Source organism: Bombus huntii, unplaced genomic scaffold (assembly GCF_024542735.1).
Source record: "Bombus huntii isolate Logan2020A unplaced genomic scaffold, iyBomHunt1.1 ctg00000240.1, whole genome shotgun sequence".
Taxonomy (NCBI): Eukaryota; Metazoa; Arthropoda; class Insecta; order Hymenoptera; family Apidae; genus Bombus; species Bombus huntii.
In genome coordinates, this window is record NW_026099457.1 from 18,959 (window position 1) to 45,962 (window position 27,004).

The window sequence follows — 27,004 nt, forward strand, 5'->3', positions numbered from 1 at the left end:
AGTTGCGTAAGAGTATCGTCGCACTACATCATTCGACAATTGATGCACGTCATGGCGATCGTCACGGTTTAAAGCAGGCCATCAAAAACACGTTTGTTATCGTACGGAAAAATCTGCGACGTTCCAGCTGTTCAGGTGCATCGAATTGTGAATCATCGGCGGTACGAAGCAAGGCGAGGGGCGTAAATAGAGAAAGAAGAGAAGAGAAGGATTCGCATAAATGATAAAATATAATCGTTCGTTCCTCGTCGATGGCGGATGGATGGCTTTAATCGTGGACGATATCGATACGATTATATTTTATACATTTGAAACAAATATAAAAGACGAGCAAAAACCAGAGATACGATCGTTATGATATTATTCAATCGGTAGCCTATTTACCTCGTTTTTTGTTCACCTTCGGTGTCTAGTAATAATTTTTCGATTCGACTGGCGTGACGTTACGTTGGCGGTGTAAAAACACGATTTTAAACACCTGCGGATAGTTGCATGAGTTTCGAGCGATTCCATTCCCTTCGATTTATATTTATGCGATCAACGCGCGGATCGTTAACGCATTATGCAGACAGCAGATGTTACGTAATCACACATATCGTAATTGGAAATTAGTAACGTTATCGCGTACCAGGATCTTCCTGTCTTTGATCATCGAGTAACACCTCGTTGTCCTCGCTCCTTCCGCGGATAACCAGCGTTTATCATATAGAGACAGGGATTTGCAAAGAATAAAAGTTGTAGAACGTTGAAAGGCGTTGAGAGAAACGTGATGTTATCCCGTTATTCGTTAACGCAACGCAGTTAAAAAAAATCCCGTAGGAAGATTACGATAATAGATAACCTGAGTCGAGTGTTTGTCGGGGCATCTAAAAGATTCTTTCGAGTTGAGCGTCTGAGATTGCAGAGAAGAAAATTTGGAAGCCATCGAATTCGTGATGTCGATAGAAATCTTCAGTTGGAATCGTTGTATCATAACGTAGTCTGCTTATTGTCGATAAGACTTTACTAAACTAAAAGTGACTACTAAAAGTTTCTATCCTCTAAATTCTATCTACGATTCTATAATCTAAAAACTGACTTTTGCAAACAAACTGTAACATTCGCTTAACGGAAAGACATACGTATCTTGTTTGTACTCGTCTTTTCACAATGAATTCTTGAACGTCTGTCTCTGTGGTGAGACAAATGCAAAGTCATCTCATCAGTTACTCACCTTGCTTCAAATTGCTACGATTGCTATCGGTTTGGATACTTGCGATTGTTTCGTTATGGCTATATTAGGCTCTAGGTTGCAAGGTTAGGGTGTTGTCCTGAAGTTCCAGAGGGGCCCCGGCGTCCTTTCGTCTCCGACTCGGCCATCCTGACACTTACACGTCCTCGTGTGTGGCCTGCTGGCTTAGTCTACCCGTCGGGGCTTCCACCACGCAGGCATCGACCCGGCGCTCGTCCTCGGGGCAATGTTTTTCTTCTCGCCGCGATGGACAGCGAGACGCGATGTGTCCCGGCATGTGGCAGTGAAAGCACAACGCTTTTGGTGGTGCAGCCGGTCGGCTTTCCTCCGGGCGTCGAGGGTCCTTCTTCGGTTCCCACTTCGCCCTCTTGCGGCATTCGAATGTCGGATGTCCGTAAATACCGCAGTGGCCACACCTGGTCCAGGGGGCGGGTGACCTGCCTCGTTTGTTTCCGGAGCTCGCTAATGACCTCCACGGCGGGGGCGTTGGCCACTCCGTGTATAGGAAGGGCTTCATTTCTCTTTGGAATTGTTTCACCGACGTGATGTCACTCGTGAGCGCTAGTCGTTTAAAACGTTTGTTCATCGCGCGAGCCCAGCAGATGGAGGGCGGTGGCGGCGAGTACCTCTTCCCTGGTTGAATTTCGCCACTTCGACCCCAGGAGGGTGATGATACGATTTCCGTACGCTCCTGGTGTTTCGCCGTCCCGCGGTAGTTCCTCGGCTACCTTGATTAGCGACGCGGCTGCTACTTCTTAGCCACCGAAGTGCGCGGCGAATTGTTCCTTAAAATCTGGCCAGGTGAGCTCGTCGCCGTCCATTATCTGCGTAAGCCAATACGCTGCCAGACCCTCTAGGGCACGGTTTAGGGCAGAATACAGTGCGCTGTTTTTCAGGGGGTGGTCCCTCATGAACAGGCCGAGCTCGAGTCACATTCCGAGTCCGAGCTCGAGGCGCCCTCCCGGGCAGGGCTCGCGGGAGATTGCGATTCCGTGTTGGAGTTCTCCATCGTCCGGTCGCGGGTGGGGTACCTTTATTGTCGATAGTGACACTAGTGACGAGGGCCTCAGGCTTGATAACGAATCCGCGGCCAACGGGAGGACTATCATATAAAGAGCAACAGGATACACGAAATAATATAATTCTGACTAGGACAACATAAACGCAAGAAGTGTTGATATTGAAAAAAATATTTAATTTTGTATATAAATATTTTCATATTTAAAAAAGTTTCCGGAAGCAGGAAGATTTACAAACAAATAATATCATAAACCGAATGTTTCATGATCCTTTTCTAATTAGAGTGTGTGACAGCATGTGAGAACGTTTCTTAAAAATATGACTTATTGCAATTACTTAATCGCAATTATAAACGATTAAGACCTTCTCACAACGAGGCAATCTATCCAAAGTATAAAACTCGTTATACTTGATGAGAAAACAAATCTCTACTTAGGTTTCATTTCGTTTCATCGCGTTCATAAAAAGTGAATTTGTATGAACACATCGTGCAATTTAGTAATTAGGACCGTTGATCTCGCTGCAACATAGATGGATAGAAAAAAGCCATTTAAAATGATACAACGTCGGGAAGACAATTATGAAAATTATAAATGGAACACGAGATAAAATTGTTTAAGATTAATTCTTCTTTTTTTCTTTTTTTTTTAATCGCGAGTGTTTGCAAACGAAGTTTCAATCTGTTTACAATGATAGCAATGAGAGGAGGATGTCTATGAAAGTTATAAATGCGATATTGAATAACATTTCTGCGAGTGGGTTTGTTTTTCGTTACAAATGTTTTTTAAACGAATCTGCAATCTGTTGGAAACTACGGAACAGTAACGGGACGACTGATAGGGAAATAAAAAAGATCGCGTTTTATTTGAACAGACAAATCTTTGAAATCTATTCGAAAGTCTATTTGAAATGGTACGAGCTCGAAAAGAACGGTGAATACTATAGAAGAAGGATTAATTAAAATTCTTATTAATCTGTACGCTTTGTATATTAAATACCTTGATCGATGCCAAGATAACAAATTATTATACAAAACAGTGAAGTATCCACGTCTGACATTAATATTGAGTATTACCATTACTGTAATTTAATTTTTAACCGATCCTGAAAATTCCTTAGAACGTAAAAAGTATAAAATGTTACTGTGCATTTCAAGATTAAATGCACTGTAATTTAGAAACAGTTATGAAGCGGAAACAAATAATTTATTCAGAATAAGAATTCTACGTAATCATGTTAAAAAAAAAAACGTACTTATAACGCGTTTAAACTCCAAATATGTAAAGACAATAAGGGAAAAAAATTAAACGCAGAATCGTATTTTTTGTAAATTCACACAAGATTTTATCCAAAAAAAAAATTAAGATTTTTTGAAGAACGTACAAGAACAATAAAAAAGGGATGTTAAATACAAAAAATAGATTAAAATTTAGATTATGAAATATAAAAAAAATGATATTGCATAATTTACAATTATTTTCGATAGCTTACGTCAGTATGTTGGAGTGTAAACTATAAAATATTCAAAAACTGATACCATTTAGACATAATTTAGAAAAACAATAAATTGCGGAAACCGATAGTTAAAACTCGATACGATCGATACTCCAAAACTCTAATCCTAATAATTACTCAGCAATAATAACCGATAATTCATGTTGATTAATGTTTGAACTCCGTTTTTTTTCTGTATGTGTATACAAATTTTGTACAGTTTGATAAAGCGAAATTAAATTATCATCTTTTTGTACTACTTCAAACATTGAGATTTGTCATCTTCAAGGTCGATCACACATAGTTTCAGATTGCGGAGTTGCAAGGGTAATTAATTTTGCAATCGGTTTTCCTTTGATATAGATGTGAATACAAATAGCCATTGATTGACAATATACCGAAGCAATTCTAGTTTAATTTGAAGTCATCGATCCTTTGATATTTTTGGAAGAATAGTAAAAGTACAGAGAAAACAAGAAAAAATGGCGTTAACTAAAAGATAACTCCAATGTATCTCATAAATATTATCTATATATCATTTGTAAGATGTAAGTGACCAAGATATCGAATTATACAAAAATTGTATGTAATGATTAATACTTGAACGTTACTTACATTTATGTACATGAAAATTTGATCTTTTATTAACTAAGTTATTGATCGACAAAATGACTTCCTACATAATTCTCCGCCTGAACTGAAATGCATATCTTTTTTTACGCAAGCCTTATGTGTAGCTAGCAACGAGCAAACAGATTAATTACTTTACACACGGTCGTATCTTGTTTGCTGTAGGCGAGTTCTCTCGTGTAATCAACGAAGTACTCAACTTTAAAGCGATAACAGAAGAACATTATTGTATCGATAAAAATCATGCTTTTTTCAAAGAAATATGTAACTCGTATTTTTTTTAAAGCAACCCTCATAATGTATTGAATAAAATAATCATACATTTTTTTTTGTTCAACATTTGTAAAATACGATATTATCAAGATCACCAAGGAGGTAATCTTCAATTCTTAATGAATATAATAAAAAACATAATTAATGATTGTTTGATGGTTTTATTATTATCTCTATAATACAAAAGCACAACATCGTGTCAACAGTTTATATAGTTCGTATGTTTCTGTAGGAATACACAAATAATAGTTCTCTATCACAACGTAATCTAAAGGGAAAACCCTAACTAAATGACAAAAATATCGGTAATAACTGGAACTAATGAATGTTAAAAGCAATCAGTATATTCCGTACAAACTTCCATCAACACGATTCGTTCTTCATTCTCTCAACACACTAAGACCGCAATCTTTAAACGCTTATAAAACCATAAGCAATCGTGAAGTTTAGAATTCGCTAACTGGGCGTCTCTCAATCCAGTTTTTGATCTTGGGCAGAAGGAGGACCTTTTTCTCCAGCAGCTTCAGATTCTCGTAATTCTCGATCAGATCAGACTTGTACATAAAGTTCAAATAATCGAGCAGAGCAACGAATGTTAAATCAGCCCAAGAGAGAGTACCATCGTAGAAGTAGCCGTCATTTTCCTTCACTTGCTGGTCCAAACGTTCTAAAATGAACAGCAGCGTCTCTTCAGCAGCCTTGCGTTTTGCAGCTTTGACCTTCTCGTCCTCCTCATAGTGGAAGGCGGCAATTTCTGAAAATTTGTTTTCAGTTAAATACTATTCGCTAATGTTATACTAATTTGAATACAGTGTTGTGCGAAATTTAAATGATACTGAAGATAGAATTACAATCCTTTTTAATCCTTTGTCTTGTATTGTTGACATACGTGTATCGTTCGATTAAATCATATATTAAATCGGATTTCAACTAATAAATACCTGAACAGATATGTACTATCTGTTATCAAGATTCTCATAAGATTTATGCAAAACAGCACTGGATACTCACTATGACGAATATCATGAATAGTATCAACAGTGGCATCAATATGAAGATCTGCCCAGTCAGTCTTTCCAGCTAAGTCATATTGTTTGGCTAAGTAACGGCAAATAGCTGTAGACTGAGCAACCTTCCTTCTATCAGCTACGAGCATAGGAAGCTGGCCATAAGGAGTCACTAAAAACATACAACTAATAGAATCAAAGATTCTATCGAACAAACAGATTATGATGCTTCTTAAATATCTAGCTTCCTGTTATCTGTTTTGGAAAGATATAATTTAATTTATTGATAATTTATCAGCAAACAAAGGGCATTGTCTCCTTAACAATACCTATTGTTCTCCCACATATCTTATAGAGCAATGGAGAGTAAACAATAATATCTGTTATACTCTGCATAATTGTGTTCTACTTTATTTAGCTACTTTAGTTAAATTAGGAAAGATGAGATTTAAGAAACAGAATTTCTTTAAATTTTAAGCTTACAGGGCTTTATTTCTGGCCAGACGTCCTTTTTGATACGTTCATCTTCAAATGGAATACTAGCATAGCTGAAGAAGAACGGATTGGTTCTGCCAATGCCGTAACTGGGAAGTAAGTCAATTTATAGAGCGGCATCTTCCTGGAAGTATAATATATACAAAGTAAAAACAAAGAATCATTGATGACAAGAATTATATTATTACAAATTATGAAGTATAAGACAATTTAAGTAAAAAGCATCAACTACTAACTACTCGCATAGCTATTTGTATCTTTATATTTTAATATAGCTTAGATATAAAAAGAATATTATTTTTGGATGTAATAATGTATAAACTTGCGCCAAATATTATAACAAAATATTGCACTTTCTATTTAAGTAGGATAGACATATTACCGGCATTTATTTTTTCTTTCTATAGCAATGAAATTGTTTATAAAAAAGTTTATAAGAAAACTATCAATTAATGCAAACAACGCATTTCAAAATATTAATTACATTCGCACGATTCGTTATCTCTAGTATTAATTTAACCATATGGTTCTATACACCCAAGACCCTCTAACAGTAATTTAGTACCATTACTAGTCGTATGTACAATGTATGTTTGTATACAACTTTCGTAACTACAAAACATTCAGCATGATTATATATTCTTCCAAACTTAAGAAACATTTTCTAATTGCATACTTAAATTTATCGATCAATTATAAACATATGATAACATTTATTTCTTTCAACTACTAATTTTCAAATCCTCTGCTGTTCCGTTAATTGAACGACGCGCCGACTTTTCGTACAAGTATCTTGTATCTTATCTGTATTATTTAGTTATCAATACAGAAGAAACATTTTCTAATTGTATACTTAAATTTATCGATCAATTATGAACATGTAATAACATTTATTTCTTTCAACTACTAATTTTTAAATCATCTGCTGTTCGGTTAATTGAAGGATGTCGGCTTTCTGTAGAAGTATTTCATATTTATTATTTAATTATGAATAAGGAAAAAACATACAAAATATAGTTTTCAAACGGTTTATTATTTATAAAGAGAAACTTTGACTCAGGATATATATACTATATATATACTATTTACTTACAATTTTTTTTTTAAGACTTCAAAGTCGAAACAAGCACAGGAAATTTCCAAGCCGGTTAACAGAAACTTGAATGAGACAAAAATAACCTTTAGATCAATATATGTTCTTCTTCCCCCCTGTTGCTTCCACGTAACTCTTATCCTATTGGTGGAGCTGTGCTGATATGTGAAATTATGACTACATAAAAACATCCGGAAAGACTCATTGAATGATTTTATAGTTTAAGGTTAATAAATTTCCATAAATTAAAGTTGAAAATTTATGAGAACATGTTTTCTGTAACAAAACTTAGTAAAAACAAACTAGTAAGGTTTATAGATTCTTTAATGATTATGTATGTATTCATGAACTAGTTCGATAAACATCGTTCGATAAAACGTCGAACAACACACAACATTGAAGCGCGAAATTTCAAATTCAAGGAAAGATAAATAACAAATATTGCGAACAAATGATATTAAATTTACAATAATCTCATGTAAGAAAAAATAAAAGGGATAAAAGTAGTACAGAAGATAGAAAAATCTATAAAACTGGTGGCTGGGAAATAGAAAATATATAAATTTATGTTATTAGAGTTTAGTACTTCTGTCGATCAATGTGTTACGACCGTTCGCGGAGAGACGCAGTCGCAGTAGCGAGAGGCGTAAATTCTCGCTACGATTCGGTGAATCGACGCCGCGAAGTAGTGGTTCCCCTGTTTCGGTTAAGATAAGAGGTGGTTAAATGAATATGACACAGTATAGTAAGTTATATTTCACCGTTTATTCCAACAACTTATAACGAAGGCAGTTACGCTGGTGCGTATGTACGAGATGAATAAGTGACTGATCTGTGGGTGTGTCCTACCCGATGGAAGGATATTGACCGTTCGAAAGAAGATAATTTTAGAAACTTCAACCTTTGGAGGTGTTTGTTAATTAAAAATGACAAAACTGGTATTATGTAAAAAAGAGTAATGTGTATCCTGAATCAATGTCGAATGGAAATTAGACAGTTCTATAAAAATAATCCTTCTCACGATTCCACAACTTCATAGCTTAATTAAATACAATTCTTCGGCGATATAATTACAAATACATTTACAGGAATTGTGTAATATGATAAATATCTCGTTAAAGAGATTGAAATCGTAAACTCTAGATTCTAGTATTCTTTCACTTTCATGTTTCCTATGAGCCCTTCAATCGCTAAATATTTTGCAATGAAACACGTATTATTAAACAACATAATCATACTAAATTAATTTAATGTGATTATTTATTATTATTATATAATAACACAGTGATGAAAGAAATAAACTGGTCAAGTAATCTAAGGAACGATAATACGTATCTATGTCAGTGACAGTGAGAAAAATTCAGATATCTGTACTTAAGTGATTACACTTATAAGTATCATTATATATTATATAAATATGATATTTCGAATGGTATCATTTATCACTCATTAAACAAGAGTGTCATATCCAGAGAAATGATTTTACATATCTTAATCTTTGCTTTGATTACGATAGTAATAATTTCTATCAAACTTGATGAGGAAGATACATGAATAATTATCTAAAAGCTGAAAATCTTGGCAAATTCATTTGTACATAAACTAACAGGAGTGAATTTTAAAGATACACTCTGCTCTCAACAATTAAAGCTGTCTTGTCGCAACAAAGTTTCAATAATTTTTTATGGACAACATGGCCCAGTTTGCACAAAGACTAAAAATTTTAACATTAAATTTGGATAAACTATCTTACGATAGAAGGAATGATATATCCTTCATTTTCGCCAATAATCTGGTCGAATTTAGTCAAGTAAAATGGTATTGTTTCGTTCAAAAGTTGATTCTTCCTCGCTTCCTTCTTTTCAGGATCCTCCTCCATGCGATAGTAGCAGATAGCTGAAACGTATATGAAACCAACCGTTACATTCATTTGTGTTTTTCCCCCCAAACGAAGAGAAAATAAGTTGTGAAAGAAGGAGTAGCCTCTCATAGTTCCTACAATTTCTTCATTCTCTTTGCTTTCTTCAATATTGCCTCAACAAGTTCCTGTGGTTCACGATACTTGAAATATATACAATGTTACCAGCGTGGAAATTGTCTTGGAAACTTGGAAAATCTTTCAAGAGGAACAACATTGCTAACTGAGATTCGAGAAAGGAAAGGTAAGTAAATCCTTGCTTCTACTTAGAGCTTTTTTATTTACTTCTGACGAGTAAAGTACTGTTATTAAAATTTGATTAAAAGTACCAAGAATGTCGAGATATAAACAACCATTTGTGGAAAGGTCAGGAGAAGCAGAATTATCGAATAAACGTTATATAACTCTTAGTGATTAAGTAGGAGAAGAGAAACGAGAAAAAAGTCTTTTATCTAGGTCTTAATAAAGTATACTATATTTATCTCCATATCAAGAATAACAACAAGATATAAACAGTCTTCTAGAAATTGAGTAAATATTACATAATTACATCTTGAGCAATATTTTGAGTCTTAGCTTTTGCTTAATCATTATAATAATCTTAAATATCTGTAAATTCTTCACAGACTCTTTGCATCTTCTATACAGGTATCTCATGATCATGTGATAACACACAGGAAGAAAGAATAGAGGAAAAAACAGCGTAAGAAAAAGTTGCATAAGAGTATCGTCGCACTACATCATTCGACAATTGATGCACGTCATGGCGATCGTCACGGTTTAAAGCAGGCCATCAAAAACACGTTTGTTATCGTACGGAAAAATCTGCGACGTTCCAGCTGTTCAGGTGCATCGAATTGTGAATCATCGGCGGTACGAAGCAAGGCGAGGGGCGTAAATAGAGAAAGAAGAGAAGAGAAGGATTCGCATAAATGATAAAATATAATCGTTCGTTCCTCGTCGATGGCGGATGGATGGCTTTAATCGTGGACGATATCGATACGATTATATTTTATACATTTGAAACAAATATAAAAGACGAGCAAAAACCAGAGATACGATCGTTATGATATTATTCAATCGGTAGCCTATTTACCTCGTTTTTTGTTCACCTTCGGTGTCTAGTAATAATTTTTCGATTCGACTGGCGTGACGTTACGTTGGCGGTGTAAAAACACGATTTTAAACACCTGCGGATAGTTGCATGAGTTTCGAGCGATTCCATTCCCTTCGATTTATATTTATGCGATCAACGCGCGGATCGTTAACGCATTATGCAGACAGCAGATGTTACGTAATCACACATATCGTAATTGGAAATTAGTAACGTTATCGCGTACCAGGATCTTCCTGTCTTTGATCATCGAGTAACACCTCGTTGTCCTCGCTCCTTCCGCGGATAACCAGCGTTTATCATATAGAGACAGGGATTTGCAAAGAATAAAAGTTGTAGAACGTTGAAAGGCGTTGAGAGAAACGTGATGTTATCCCGTTATTCGTTAACGCAACGCAGTTAAAAAAAATCCCGTAGGAAGATTACGATAATAGATAACCTGAGTCGAGTGTTTGTCGGGGCATCTAAAAGATTCTTTCGAGTTGAGCGTCTGAGATTGCAGAGAAGAAAATTTGGAAGCCATCGAATTCGTGATGTCGATAGAAATCTTCAGTTGGAATCGTTGTATCATAACGTAGTCTGCTTATTGTCGATAAGACTTTACTAAACTAAAAGTGACTACTAAAAGTTTCTATCCTCTAAATTCTATCTACGATTCTATAATCTAAAAACTGACTTTTGCAAACAAACTGTAACATTCGCTTAACGGAAAGACATACGTATCTTGTTTGTACTCGTCTTTTCACAATGAATTCTTGAACGTCTGTCTCTGTGGTGAGACAAATGCAAAGTCATCTCATCAGTTACTCACCTTGCTTCAAATTGCTACGATTGCTATCGGTTTGGATACTTGCGATTGTTTCGTTATGGCTATATTAGGCTCTAGGTTGCAAGGTTAGGGTGTTGTCCTGAAGTTCCAGAGGGGCCCCGGCGTCCTTTCGTCTCCGACTCGGCCATCCTGACACTTACACGTCCTCGTGTGTGGCCTGCTGGCTTAGTCTACCCGTCGGGGCTTCCACCACGCAGGCATCGACCCGGCGCTCGTCCTCGGGGCAATGTTTTTCTTCTCGCCGCGATGGACAGCGAGACGCGATGTGTCCCGGCATGTGGCAGTGAAAGCACAACGCTTTTGGTGGTGCAGCCGGTCGGCTTTCCTCCGGGCGTCGAGGGTCCTTCTTCGGTTCCCACTTCGCCCTCTTGCGGCATTCGAATGTCGGATGTCCGTAAATACCGCAGTGGCCACACCTGGTCCAGGGGGCGGGTGACCTGCCTCGTTTGTTTCCGGAGCTCGCTAATGACCTCCACGGCGGGGGCGTTGGCCACTCCGTGTATAGGAAGAGCTTCATTTCTCTTTGGAATTGTTTCACCGACGTGATGTCACTCGTGAGCGCTAGTCGTTTAAAACGTTCATCGCGCGAGCCCAGCAGATGGAGGGCGGTGGCGGCGAGTACCTCTTCCCTGGTTGAATTTCGCCACTTCGACCCCAGGAGGGTGATGATACGATTTCCGTACGCTCCTGGTGTTTCGCCGTCCCGCGGTAGTTCCTCGGCTACCTTGATTAGCGACGCGGCTGCTACTTCTTAGCCACCGAAGTGCGCGGCGAATTGTTCCTTAAAATCTGGCCAGGTGAGCTCGTCGCCGTCCATTATCTGCGTAAGCCAATACGCTGCCAGACCCTCTAGGGCACGGTTTAGGGCAGAATACAGTGCGCTGTTTTTCAGGGGGTGGTCCCTCATGAGCAGGCCGAGCTCGAGTCACATTCCGAGTCCGAGCTCGAGGCGCCCTCCCGGGCAGGGCTCGCGGGAGATTGCGATTCCGTGTTGGAGTTCTCCATCGTCCGGTCGCGGGTGGGGTACCTTTATTGTCGATAGTGACACTAGTGACGAGGGCCTCAGGCTTGATAACGAATCCGCGGCCAACGGGAGGACTATCATATAAAGAGCAACAGGATACACGAAATAATATAATTCTGACTAGGACAACATAAACGCAAGAAGTGTTGATATTGAAAAAAATATTTAATTTTGTATATAAATATTTTCATATTTAAAAAAGTTTCCGGAAGCAGGAAGATTTACAAACAAATAATATCATAAACCGAATGTTTCATGATCCTTTTCTAATTAGAGTGTGTGACAGCATGTGAGAACGTTTCTTAAAAATATGACTTATTGCAATTACTTAATCGCAATTATAAACGATTAAGACCTTCTCACAACGAGGCAATCTATCCAAAGTATAAAACTCGTTATACTTGATGAGAAAACAAATCTCTACTTAGGTTTCATTTCGTTTCATCGCGTTCATAAAAAGTGAATTTGTATGAACACATCGTGCAATTTAGTAATTAGGACCGTTGATCTCGCTGCAACATAGATGGATAGAAAAAAGCCATTTAAAATGATACAACGTCGGGAAGACAATTATGAAAATTATAAATGGAACACGAGATAAAATTGTTTAAGATTAATTCTTCTTTTTTTCTTTTTTTTTTAATCGCGAGTGTTTGCAAACGAAGTTTCAATCTGTTTACAATGATAGCAATGAGAGGAGGATGTCTATGAAAGTTATAAATGCGATATTGAATAACATTTCTGCGAGTGGGTTTGTTTTTCGTTACAAATGTTTTTTAAACGAATCTGCAATCTGTTGGAAACTACGGAACAGTAACGGGACGACTGATAGGGAAATAAAAAAGATCGCGTTTTATTTGAACAGACAAATCTTTGAAATCTATTCGAAAGTCTATTTGAAATGGTACGAGCTCGAAAAGAACGGTGAATACTATAGAAGAAGGATTAATTAAAATTCTTATTAATCTGTACGCTTTGTATATTAAATACCTTGATCGATGCCAAGATAACAAATTATTATACAAAACAGTGAAGTATCCACGTCTGACATTAATATTGAGTATTACCATTACTGTAATTTAATTTTTAACCGATCCTGAAAATTCCTTAGAACGTAAAAAGTATAAAATGTTACTGTGCATTTCAAGATTAAATGCACTGTAATTTAGAAACAGTTATGAAGCGGAAACAAATAATTTATTCAGAATAAGAATTCTACGTAATCATGTTAAAAAAAAAAACGTACTTATAACGCGTTTAAACTCCAAATATGTAAAGACAATAAGGGAAAAAAATTAAACGCAGAATCGTATTTTTTGTAAATTCACACAAGATTTTATCCAAAAAAAAAATTAAGATTTTTTGAAGAACGTACAAGAACAATAAAAAAGGGATGTTAAATACAAAAAATAGATTAAAATTTAGATTATGAAATATAAAAAAAATGATATTGCATAATTTACAATTATTTTCGATAGCTTACGTCAGTATGTTGGAGTGTAAACTATAAAATATTCAAAAACTGATACCATTTAGACATAATTTAGAAAAACAATAAATTGCGGAAACCGATAGTTAAAACTCGATACGATCGATACTCCAAAACTCTAATCCTAATAATTACTCAGCAATAATAACCGATAATTCATGTTGATTAATGTTTGAACTCCGTTTTTTTTCTGTATGTGTATACAAATTTTGTACAGTTTGATAAAGCGAAATTAAATTATCATCTTTTTGTACTACTTCAAACATTGAGATTTGTCATCTTCAAGGTCGATCACACATAGTTTCAGATTGCGGAGTTGCAAGGGTAATTAATTTTGCAATCGGTTTTCCTTTGATATAGATGTGAATACAAATAGCCATTGATTGACAATATACCGAAGCAATTCTAGTTTAATTTGAAGTCATCGATCCTTTGATATTTTTGGAAGAATAGTAAAAGTACAGAGAAAACAAGAAAAAATGGCGTTAACTAAAAGATAACTCCAATGTATCTCATAAATATTATCTATATATCATTTGTAAGATGTAAGTGACCAAGATATCGAATTATACAAAAATTGTATGTAATGATTAATACTTGAACGTTACTTACATTTATGTACATGAAAATTTGATCTTTTATTAACTAAGTTATTGATCGACAAAATGACTTCCTACATAATTCTCCGCCTGAACTGAAATGCATATCTTTTTTTACGCAAGCCTTATGTGTAGCTAGCAACGAGCAAACAGATTAATTACTTTACACACGGTCGTATCTTGTTTGCTGTAGGCGAGTTCTCTCGTGTAATCAACGAAGTACTCAACTTTAAAGCGATAACAGAAGAACATTATTGTATCGATAAAAATCATGCTTTTTTCAAAGAAATATGTAACTCGTATTTTTTTTAAAGCAACCCTCATAATGTATTGAATAAAATAATCATACATTTTTTTTTGTTCAACATTTGTAAAATACGATATTATCAAGATCACCAAGGAGGTAATCTTCAATTCTTAATGAATATAATAAAAAACATAATTAATGATTGTTTGATGGTTTTATTATTATCTCTATAATACAAAAGCACAACATCGTGTCAACAGTTTATATAGTTCGTATGTTTCTGTAGGAATACACAAATAATAGTTCTCTATCACAACGTAATCTAAAGGGAAAACCCTAACTAAATGACAAAAATATCGGTAATAACTGGAACTAATGAATGTTAAAAGCAATCAGTATATTCCGTACAAACTTCCATCAACACGATTCGTTCTTCATTCTCTCAACACACTAAGACCGCAATCTTTAAACGCTTATAAAACCATAAGCAATCGTGAAGTTTAGAATTCGCTAACTGGGCGTCTCTCAATCCAGTTTTTGATCTTGGGCAGAAGGAGGACCTTTTTCTCCAGCAGCTTCAGATTCTCGTAATTCTCGATCAGATCAGACTTGTACATAAAGTTCAAATAATCGAGCAGAGCAACGAATGTTAAATCAGCCCAAGAGAGAGTACCATCGTAGAAGTAGCCGTCATTTTCCTTCACTTGCTGGTCCAAACGTTCTAAAATGAACAGCAGCGTCTCTTCAGCAGCCTTGCGTTTTGCAGCTTTGACCTTCTCGTCCTCCTCATAGTGGAAGGCGGCAATTTCTGAAAATTTGTTTTCAGTTAAATACTATTCGCTAATGTTATACTAATTTGAATACAGTGTTGTGCGAAATTTAAATGATACTGAAGATAGAATTACAATCCTTTTTAATCCTTTGTCTTGTATTGTTGACATACGTGTATCGTTCGATTAAATCATATATTAAATCGGATTTCAACTAATAAATACCTGAACAGATATGTACTATCTGTTATCAAGATTCTCATAAGATTTATGCAAAACAGCACTGGATACTCACTATGACGAATATCATGAATAGTATCAACAGTGGCATCAATATGAAGATCTGCCCAGTCAGTCTTTCCAGCTAAGTCATATTGTTTGGCTAAGTAACGGCAAATAGCTGTAGACTGAGCAACCTTCCTTCTATCAGCTACGAGCATAGGAAGCTGGCCATAAGGAGTCACTAAAAACATACAACTAATAGAATCAAAGATTCTATCGAACAAACAGATTATGATGCTTCTTAAATATCTAGCTTCCTGTTATCTGTTTTGGAAAGATATAATTTAATTTATTGATAATTTATCAGCAAACAAAGGGCATTGTCTCCTTAACAATACCTATTGTTCTCCCACATATCTTATAGAGCAATGGAGAGTAAACAATAATATCTGTTATACTCTGCATAATTGTGTTCTACTTTATTTAGCTACTTTAGTTAAATTAGGAAAGATGAGATTTAAGAAACAGAATTTCTTTAAATTTTAAGCTTACAGGGCTTTATTTCTGGCCAGACGTCCTTTTTGATACGTTCATCTTCAAATGGAATACTAGCATAGCTGAAGAAGAACGGATTGGTTCTGCCAATGCCGTAACTGGGAAGTAAGTCAATTTATAGAGCGGCATCTTCCTGGAAGTATAATATATACAAAGTAAAAACAAAGAATCATTGATGACAAGAATTATATTATTACAAATTATGAAGTATAAGACAATTTAAGTAAAAAGCATCAACTACTAACTACTCGCATAGCTATTTGTATCTTTATATTTTAATATAGCTTAGATATAAAAAGAATATTATTTTTGGATGTAATAATGTATAAACTTGCGCCAAATATTATAACAAAATATTGCACTTTCTATTTAAGTAGGATAGACATATTACCGGCATTTATTTTTTCTTTCTATAGCAATGAAATTGTTTATAAAAAAGTTTATAAGAAAACTATCAATTAATGCAAACAACGCATTTCAAAATATTAATTACATTCGCACGATTCGTTATCTCTAGTATTAATTTAACCATATGGTTCTATACACCCAAGACCCTCTAACAGTAATTTAGTACCATTACTAGTCGTATGTACAATGTATGTTTGTATACAACTTTCGTAACTACAAAACATTCAGCATGATTATATATTCTTCCAAACTTAAGAAACATTTTCTAATTGCATACTTAAATTTATCGATCAATTATAAACATATGATAACATTTATTTCTTTCAACTACTAATTTTCAAATCCTCTGCTGTTCCGTTAATTGAACGACGCGCCGACTTTTCGTACAAGTATCTTGTATCTTATCTGTATTATTTAGTTATCAATACAGAAGAAACATTTTCTAATTGTATACTTAAATTTATCGATCAATTATGAACATGTAATAACATTTATTTCTTTCAACTACTAATTTTTAAATCATCTGCTGTTCGGTTAATTGAAGGATGTCGGCTTTCTGTAGAAGTATTTCATATTTATTATTTAATTATGAATAAGGAAAAAACATACAAAATATAGTTTTCAAACGGTTTATTATTTATAAAGAGAAACTTTGACTCAGGATATATATACTATATATATACTATTTACTTACAATTTTTTTTTTAAGACTTCAAAGTCGAAACAAGCACAGGAAATTTCCAAGCCGGTTAACAGAAACTTGAATGAGACAAAAATAACCTTTAGATCAATATATGTTCTTCTTCCCCCCTGTTGCTTCCACGTAACTCTTATCCTATTGGTGGAGCTGTGCTGATATGTGAAATTATGACTACATAAAAACATCCGGAAAGACTCATTGAATGATTTTATAGTTTAAGGTTAATAAATTTCCATAAATTAAAGTTGAAAATTTATGAGAACATGTTTTCTGTAACAAAACTTAGTAAAAACAAACTAGTAAGGTTTATAGATTCTTTAATGATTATGTATGTATTCATGAACTAGTTCGATAAACATCGTTCGATAAAACGTCGAACAACACACAACATTGAAGCGCGAAATTTCAAATTCAAGGAAAGATAAATAACAAATATTGCGAACAAATGATATTAAATTTACAATAATCTCATGTAAGAAAAAATAAAAGGGATAAAAGTAGTACAGAAGATAGAAAAATCTATAAAACTGGTGGCTGGGAAATAGAAAATATATAAATTTATGTTATTAGAGTTTAGTACTTCTGTCGATCAATGTGTTACGACCGTTCGCGGAGAGACGCAGTCGCAGTAGCGAGAGGCGTAAATTCTCGCTACGATTCGGTGAATCGACGCCGCGAAGTAGTGGTTCCCCTGTTTCGGTTAAGATAAGAGGTGGTTAAATGAATATGACACAGTATAGTAAGTTATATTTCACCGTTTATTCCAACAACTTATAACGAAGGCAGTTACGCTGGTGCGTATGTACGAGATGAATAAGTGACTGATCTGTGGGTGTGTCCTACCCGGTGGAAGGATATTGACCGTTCGAAAGAAGATAATTTTAGAAACTTCAACCTTTGGAGGTGTTTGTTAATTAAAAATGACAAAACTGGTATTATGTAAAAAAGAGTAATGTGTATCCTGAATCAATGTCGAATGGAAATTAGACAGTTCTATAAAAATAATCCTTCTCACGATTCCACAACTTCATAGCTTAATTAAATACAATTCTTCGGCGATATAATTACAAATACATTTACAGGAATTGTGTAATATGATAAATATCTCGTTAAAGAGATTGAAATCGTAAACTCTAGATTCTAGTATTCTTTCACTTTCATGTTTCCTATGAGCCCTTCAATCGCTAAATATTTTGCAATGAAACACGTATTATTAAACAACATAATCATACTAAATTAATTTAATGTGATTATTTATTATTATTATATAATAACACAGTGATGAAAGAAATAAACTGGTCAAGTAATCTAAGGAACGATAATACGTATCTATGTCAGTGACAGTGAGAAAAATTCAGATATCTGTACTTAAGTGATTACACTTATAAGTATCATTATATATTATATAAATATGATATTTCGAATGGTATCATTTATCACTCATTAAACAAGAGTGTCATATCCAGAGAAATGATTTTACATATCTTAATCTTTGCTTTGATTACGATAGTAATAATTTCTATCAAACTTGATGAGGAAGATACATGAATAATTATCTAAAAGCTGAAAATCTTGGCAAATTCATTTGTACATAAACTAACAGGAGTGAATTTTAAAGATACACTCTGCTCTCAACAATTAAAGCTGTCTTGTCGCAACAAAGTTTCAATAATTTTTTATGGACAACATGGCCCAGTTTGCACAAAGACTAAAAATTTTAACATTAAATTTGGATAAACTATCTTACGATAGAAGGAATGATATATCCTTCATTTTCGCCAATAATCTGGTCGAATTTAGTCAAGTAAAATGGTATTGTTTCGTTCAAAAGTTGATTCTTCCTCGCTTCCTTCTTTTCAGGATCCTCCTCCATGCGATAGTAGCAGATAGCTGAAACGTATATGAAACCAACCGTTACATTCATTTGTGTTTTTCCCCCCAAACGAAGAGAAAATAAGTTGTGAAAGAAGGAGTAGCCTCTCATAGTTCCTACAATTTCTTCATTCTCTTTGCTTTCTTCAATATTGCCTCAACAAGTTCCTGTGGTTCACGATACTTGAAATATATACAATGTTACCAGCGTGGAAATTGTCTTGGAAACTTGGAAAATCTTTCAAGAGGAACAACATTGCTAACTGAGATTCGAGAAAGGAAAGGTAAGTAAATCCTTGCTTCTACTTAGAGCTTTTTTATTTACTTCTGACGAGTAAAGTACTGTTATTAAAATTTGATTAAAAGTACCAAGAATGTCGAGATATAAACAACCATTTGTGGAAAGGTCAGGAGAAGCAGAATTATCGAATAAACGTTATATAACTCTTAGTGATTAAGTAGGAGAAGAGAAACGAGAAAAAAGTCTTTTATCTAGGTCTTAATAAAGTATACTATATTTATCTCCATATCAAGAATAACAACAAGATATAAACAGTCTTCTAGAAATTGAGTAAATATTACATAATTACATCTTGAGCAATATTTTGAGTCTTAGCTTTTGCTTAATCATTATAATAATCTTAAATATCTGTAAATTCTTCACAGACTCTTTGCATCTTCTATACAGGTATCTCATGATCATGTGATAACACACAGGAAGAAAGAATAGAGGAAAAAACAGCGTAAGAAAAAGTTGCGTAAGAGTATCGTCGCACTACATCATTCGACAATTGATGCACGTCATGGCGATCGTCACGGTTTAAAGCAGGCCATCAAAAACACGTTTGTTATCGTACGGAAAAATCTGCGACGTTCCAGCTGTTCAGGTGCATCGAATTGTGAATCATCGGCGGTACGAAGCAAGGCGAGGGGCGTAAATAGAGAAAGAAGAGAAGAGAAGGATTCGCATAAATGATAAAATATAATCGTTCGTTCCTCGTCGATGGCGGATGGATGGCTTTAATCGTGGACGATATCGATACGATTATATTTTATACATTTGAAACAAATATAAAAGACGAGCAAAAACCAGAGATACGATCGTTATGATATTATTCAATCGGTAGCCTATTTACCTCGTTTTTTGTTCACCTTCGGTGTCTAGTAATAATTTTTCGATTCGACTGGCGTGACGTTACGTTGGCGGTGTAAAAACACGATTTTAAACACCTGCGGATAGTTGCATGAGTTTCGAGCGATTCCATTCCCTTCGATTTATATTTATGCGATCAACGCGCGGATCGTTAACGCATTATGCAGACAGCAGATGTTACGTAATCACACATATCGTAATTGGAAATTAGTAACGTTATCGCGTACCAGGATCTTCCTGTCTTTGATCATCGAGTAACACCTCGTTGTCCTCGCTCCTTCCGCGGATAACCAGCGTTTATCATATAGAGACAGGGATTTGCAAAGAATAAAAGTTGTAGAACGTTGAAAGGCGTTGAGAGAAACGTGATGTTATCCCGTTATTCGTTAACGCAACGCAGTTAAAAAAAATCCCGTAGGAAGATTACGATAATAGATAACCTGAGTCGAGTGTTTGTCGGGGCATCTAAAAGATTCTTTCGAGTTGAGCGTCTGAGATTGCAGAGAAGAAAATTTGGAAGCCATCGAATTCGTGATGTCGATAGAAATCTTCAGTTGGAATCGTTGTATCATAACGTAGTCTGCTTATTGTCGATAAGACTTTACTAAACTAAAAGTGACTACTAAAAGTTTCTATCCTCTAAATTCTATCTACGATTCTATAATCTAAAAACTGACTTTTGCAAACAAACTGTAACATTCGCTTAACGGAAAGACATACGTATCTTGTTTGTACTCGTCTTTTCACAATGAATTCTTGAACGTCTGTCTCTGTGGTGAGACAAATGCAAAGTCATCTCATCAGTTACTCACCTTGCTTCAAATTGCTACGATTGCTATCGGTTTGGATACTTGCGATTGTTTCGTTATGGCTATATTAGGCTCTAGGTTGCAAGGTTAGGGTGTTGTCCTGAAGTTCCAGAGGGGCCCCGGCGTCCTTTCGTCTCCGACTCGGCCATCCTGACACTTACACGTCCTCGTGTGTGGCCTGCTGGCTTAGTCTACCCGTCGGGGCTTCCACCACGCAGGCATCGACCCGGCGCTCGTCCTCGGGGCAATGTTTTTCTTCTCGCCGCGATGGACAGCGAGACGCGATGTGTCCCGGCATGTGGCAGTGAAAGCACAACGCTTTTGGTGGTGCAGCCGGTCGGCTTTCCTCCGGGCGTCGAGGGTCCTTCTTCGGTTCCCACTTCGCCCTCTTGCGGCATTCGAATGTCGGATGTCCGTAAATACCGCAGTGGCCACACCTGGTCCAGGGGGCGGGTGACCTGCCTCGTTTGTTTCCGGAGCTCGCTAATGACCTCCACGGCGGGGGCGTTGGCCACTCCGTGTATAGGAAGGGCTTCATTTCTCTTTGGAATTGTTTCACCGACGTGATGTCACTCGTGAGCGCTAGTCGTTTAAAACGTTTGTTCATCGCGCGAGCCCAGCAGATGGAGGGCGGTGGCGGCGAGTACCTCTTCCCTGGTTGAATTTCGCCACTTCGACCCCAGGAGGGTGATGATACGATTTCCGTACGCTCCTGGTGTTTCGCCGTCCCGCGGTAGTTCCTCGGCTACCTTGATTAGCGACGCGGCTGCTACTTCTTAGCCACCGAAGTGCGCGGCGAATTGTTCCTTAAAATCTGGCCAGGTGAGCTCGTCGCCGTCCATTATCTGCGTAAGCCAATACGCTGCCAGACCCTCTAGGGCACGGTTTAGGGCAGAATACAGTGCGCTGTTTTTCAGGGGGTGGTCCCTCATGAGCAGGCCGAGCTCGAGTCACATTCCGAGTCCGAGCTCGAGGCGCCCTCCCGGGCAGGGCTCGCGGGAGATTGCGATTCCGTGTTGGAGTTCTCCATCGTCCGGTCGCGGGTGGGGTACCTTTATTGTCGATAGTGACACTAGTGACGAGGGCCTCAGGCTTGATAACGAATCCGCGGCCAACGGGAGGACTATCATATAAAGAGCAACAGGATACACGAAATAATATAATTCTGACTAGGACAACATAAACGCAAGAAGTGTTGATATTGAAAAAAATATTTAATTTTGTATATAAATATTTTCATATTTAAAAAAGTTTCCGGAAGCAGGAAGATTTACAAACAAATAATATCATAAACCGAATGTTTCATGATCCTTTTCTAATTAGAGTGTGTGACAGCATGTGAGAACGTTTCTTAAAAATATGACTTATTGCAATTACTTAATCGCAATTATAAACGATTAAGACCTTCTCACAACGAGGCAATCTATCCAAAGTATAAAACTCGTTATACTTGATGAGAAAACAAATCTCTACTTAGGTTTCATTTCGTTTCATCGCGTTCATAAAAAGTGAATTTGTATGAACACATCGTGCAATTTAGTAATTAGGACCGTTGATCTCGCTGCAACATAGATGGATAGAAAAAAGCCATTTAAAATGATACAACGTCGGGAAGACAATTATGAAAATTATAAATGGAACACGAGATAAAATTGTTTAAGATTAATTCTTCTTTTTTTCTTTTTTTTTTAATCGCGAGTGTTTGCAAACGAAGTTTCAATCTGTTTACAATGATAGCAATGAGAGGAGGATGTCTATGAAAGTTATAAATGCGATATTGAATAACATTTCTGCGAGTGGGTTTGTTTTTCGTTACAAATGTTTTTTAAACGAATCTGCAATCTGTTGGAAACTACGGAACAGTAACGGGACGACTGATAGGGAAATAAAAAAGATCGCGTTTTATTTGAACAGACAAATCTTTGAAATCTATTCGAAAGTCTATTTGAAATGGTACGAGCTCGAAAAGAACGGTGAATACTATAGAAGAAGGATTAATTAAAATTCTTATTAATCTGTACGCTTTGTATATTAAATACCTTGATCGATGCCAAGATAACAAATTATTATACAAAACAGTGAAGTATCCACGTCTGACATTAATATTGAGTATTACCATTACTGTAATTTAATTTTTAACCGATCCTGAAAATTCCTTAGAACGTAAAAAGTATAAAATGTTACTGTGCATTTCAAGATTAAATGCACTGTAATTTAGAAACAGTTATGAAGCGGAAACAAATAATTTATTCAGAATAAGAATTCTACGTAATCATGTTAAAAAAAAAAACGTACTTATAACGCGTTTAAACTCCAAATATGTAAAGACAATAAGGGAAAAAAATTAAACGCAGAATCGTATTTTTTGTAAATTCACACAAGATTTTATCCAAAAAAAAAATTAAGATTTTTTGAAGAACGTACAAGAACAATAAAAAAGGGATGTTAAATACAAAAAATAGATTAAAATTTAGATTATGAAATATAAAAAAAATGATATTGCATAATTTACAATTATTTTCGATAGCTTACGTCAGTATGTTGGAGTGTAAACTATAAAATATTCAAAAACTGATACCATTTAGACATAATTTAGAAAAACAATAAATTGCGGAAACCGATAGTTAAAACTCGATACGATCGATACTCCAAAACTCTAATCCTAATAATTACTCAGCAATAATAACCGATAATTCATGTTGATTAATGTTTGAACTCCGTTTTTTTTCTGTATGTGTATACAAATTTTGTACAGTTTGATAAAGCGAAATTAAATTATCATCTTTTTGTACTACTTCAAACATTGAGATTTGTCATCTTCAAGGTCGATCACACATAGTTTCAGATTGCGGAGTTGCAAGGGTAATTAATTTTGCAATCGGTTTTCCTTTGATATAGATGTGAATACAAATAGCCATTGATTGACAATATACCGAAGCAATTCTAGTTTAATTTGAAGTCATCGATCCTTTGATATTTTTGGAAGAATAGTAAAAGTACAGAGAAAACAAGAAAAAATGGCGTTAACTAAAAGATAACTCCAATGTATCTCATAAATATTATCTATATATCATTTGTAAGATGTAAGTGACCAAGATATCGAATTATACAAAAATTGTATGTAATGATTAATACTTGAACGTTACTTACATTTATGTACATGAAAATTTGATCTTTTATTAACTAAGTTATTGATCGACAAAATGACTTCCTACATAATTCTCCGCCTGAACTGAAATGCATATCTTTTTTTACGCAAGCCTTATGTGTAGCTAGCAACGAGCAAACAGATTAATTACTTTACACACGGTCGTATCTTGTTTGCTGTAGGCGAGTTCTCTCGTGTAATCAACGAAGTACTCAACTTTAAAGCGATAACAGAAGAACATTATTGTATCGATAAAAATCATGCTTTTTTCAAAGAAATATGTAACTCGTATTTTTTTTAAAGCAACCCTCATAATGTATTGAATAAAATAATCATACATTTTTTTTGTTCAACATTTGTAAAATACGATATTATCAAGATCACCAAGGAGGTAATCTTCAATTCTTAATGAATATAATAAAAAACATAATTAATGATTGTTTGATGGTTTTATTATTATCTCTATAATACAAAAGCACAACATCGTGTCAACAGTTTATATAGTTCGTATGTTTCTGTAGGAATACACAAATAATAGTTCTCTATCACAACGTAATCTAAAGGGAAAACCCTAACTAAATGACAAAAATATCGGTAATAACTGGAACTAATGAATGTTAAAAGCAATCAGTATATTCCGTACAAACTTCCATCAACACGATTCGTTCTTCATTCTCTCAACACACTAAGACCGCAATCTTTAAACGCTTATAAAACCATAAGCAATCGTGAAGTTTAGAATTCGCTAACTGGGCGTCTCTCAATCCAGTTTTTGATCTTGGGCAGAAGGAGGACCTTTTTCTCCAGCAGCTTCAGATTCTCGTAATTCTCGATCAGATCAGACTTGTACATAAAGTTCAAATAATCGAGCAGAGCAACGAATGTTAAATCAGCCCAAGAGAGAGTACCATCGTAGAAGTAGCCGTCATTTTCCTTCACTTGCTGGTCCAAACGTTCTAAAATGAACAGCAGCGTCTCTTCAGCAGCCTTGCGTTTTGCAGCTTTGACCTTCTCGTCCTCCTCATAGTGGAAGGCGGCAATTTCTGAAAATTTGTTTTCAGTTAAATACTATTCGCTAATGTTATACTAATTTGAATACAGTGTTGTGCGAATTTAAATGATACTGAAGATAGAATTACAATCCTTTTTAATCCTTTGTCTTGTATTGTTGACATACGTGGTATCGTTCGATTAAATCATATATTAAATCGGATTTCAACTAATAAATACCTGAACAGATATGTACTATCTGTTATCAAGATTCTCATAAGATTTATGCAAAACAGCACTGGATACTCACTATGACGAATATCATGAATAGTATCAACAGTGGCATCAATATGAAGATCTGCCCAGTCAGTCTTTCCAGCTAAGTCATATTGTTTGGCTAAGTAACGGCAAATAGCTGTAGACTGAGCAACCCTTCCTTCTATCAGCTACGAGCATAGGAAGCTGGCCATAAGGAGTCACTAAAAACATACAACTAATAGAATCAAAGATTCTATCGAACAAACAGATTATGGATGCTTCTTAAATATCTAGCTTCCTGTTATCTGTTTTGGAAGATATAATTTAATTTATTGATAATTTATCAGCAAACAAAGGGCATTGTCTCCTTAACAATACCTATTGTTCTCCCACATATCTTATAGAGCAATGGAGAGTAAACAATAATATCTGTTATACTCTGCATAATTGTGTTCTACTTTATTTAGGCTACTTTAGTTAAATTAGGAAAGATGAGATTTAAGAAACAGAATTTCTTTAAATTTTAAGCTTACAGGGCTTTATTTCTGGCCAGACGTCCTTTTTGATACGTTCATCTTCAAATGGAATACTAGCATAGCTGAAGAAGAACGGATTGGTTCTGCCAATGCCGTAACTGGGAAGTAAGTCAATTTATAGAGCGGCATCTTCCTGGAAGTATAATATATACAAAGTAAAAACAAAGAATCATTGATGACAAGAATTATATTATTACAAATTATGAAGTATAAGACAATTTAAGTAAAAAGCATCAACTACTAACTACTCGCATAGCTATTTGTATCTTTATATTTTAATATAGCTTAGATATAAAAAGAATATTATTTTTGGATGTAATAATGTATAAACTTGCGCCAAATATTATAACAAAATATTGCACTTTCTATTTAAGTAGGATAGACATATTACCGGCATTTATTTTTTCTTTCTATAGCAATGAAATTGTTTATAAAAAAGTTTATAAGAAAACTATCAATTAATGCAAACAACGCATTTCAAAATATTAATTACATTCGCACGATTCGTTATCTCTAGTATTAATTTAACCATATGGTTTCTATACACCCAAGACCCTCTAACAGTAATTTAGTACCATTACTAGTCGTAAGTACAATGTATGTTTGTATACAACTTTCGTAACTACAAAACATTCAGCATGATTATATATTCTTCCAAACTTAAGAAACATTTTCTAATTGCATACTTAAATTTATCGATCAATTATAAACATATGATAACATTTATTTCTTTCAACTACTAATTTTCAAATCCTCTGCTGTTCGTTAATTGAACGACGCGCCGACTTTTCGTACAAGTATCTTGTATCTTATCTGTATTATTTAGTTATCAATACAGAAGAAACATTTTCTAATTGTATACTTAAATTTATCGATCAATTATGAACATGTAATAACCATTTATTTCTTTCAACTACTAATTTTTTTAAATCATCTGCTGTTCGGTTAATTGAAGGATGTCGGCTTTCTGTAGAAGTATTTCATATTTATTATTTAATTATGAATAAGGAAAAAAACATACAAAATATAGTTTTCAAACGGTTTATTATTTATAAAGAGAAACTTTGACTCAGGATATATATACTATATATATACTATTTTACTTACAATTTTTTTTTTA

The 27,004-nt window shown here is 35.0% G+C and overlaps 2 long non-coding RNA genes and 3 pseudogenes across 3 annotated transcripts; 2 read left to right on the forward strand and 3 right to left on the reverse strand.

The window, feature by feature from the left end:
- The first annotated feature begins 1,817 nt into the window (after positions 1–1,817).
- LOC126877780 (uncharacterized) lies at positions 1,818–14,668 on the forward strand. 2 transcript variants are annotated; one of them, XR_007695325.1, is made up of 2 exons: positions 1,818–2,032; positions 11,997–14,668. It is a non-coding gene; the product is annotated as an uncharacterized LOC126877780 (long non-coding RNA). The 2 variants fall into 2 exon arrangements; XR_007695324.1 differs by lacking the exon at positions 1,818–2,032 and adding an exon at positions 9,773–11,901.
- Positions 4,790–6,274, reverse strand: LOC126877776 (glutathione S-transferase-like; annotated as a pseudogene).
- Positions 14,659–16,143, reverse strand: LOC126877777 (glutathione S-transferase-like; annotated as a pseudogene).
- A 5,416-nt stretch (positions 16,144–21,559) lies between these two features.
- Positions 21,560–24,540, forward strand: LOC126877781 (uncharacterized). The gene is made up of 2 exons (XR_007695326.1): positions 21,560–21,774; positions 21,870–24,540. It is a non-coding gene; the product is annotated as an uncharacterized LOC126877781 (long non-coding RNA).
- On the reverse strand, positions 24,531–26,042 carry LOC126877778 (glutathione S-transferase-like; annotated as a pseudogene).
- Positions 26,043–27,004: the final 962 nt, after the last annotated feature.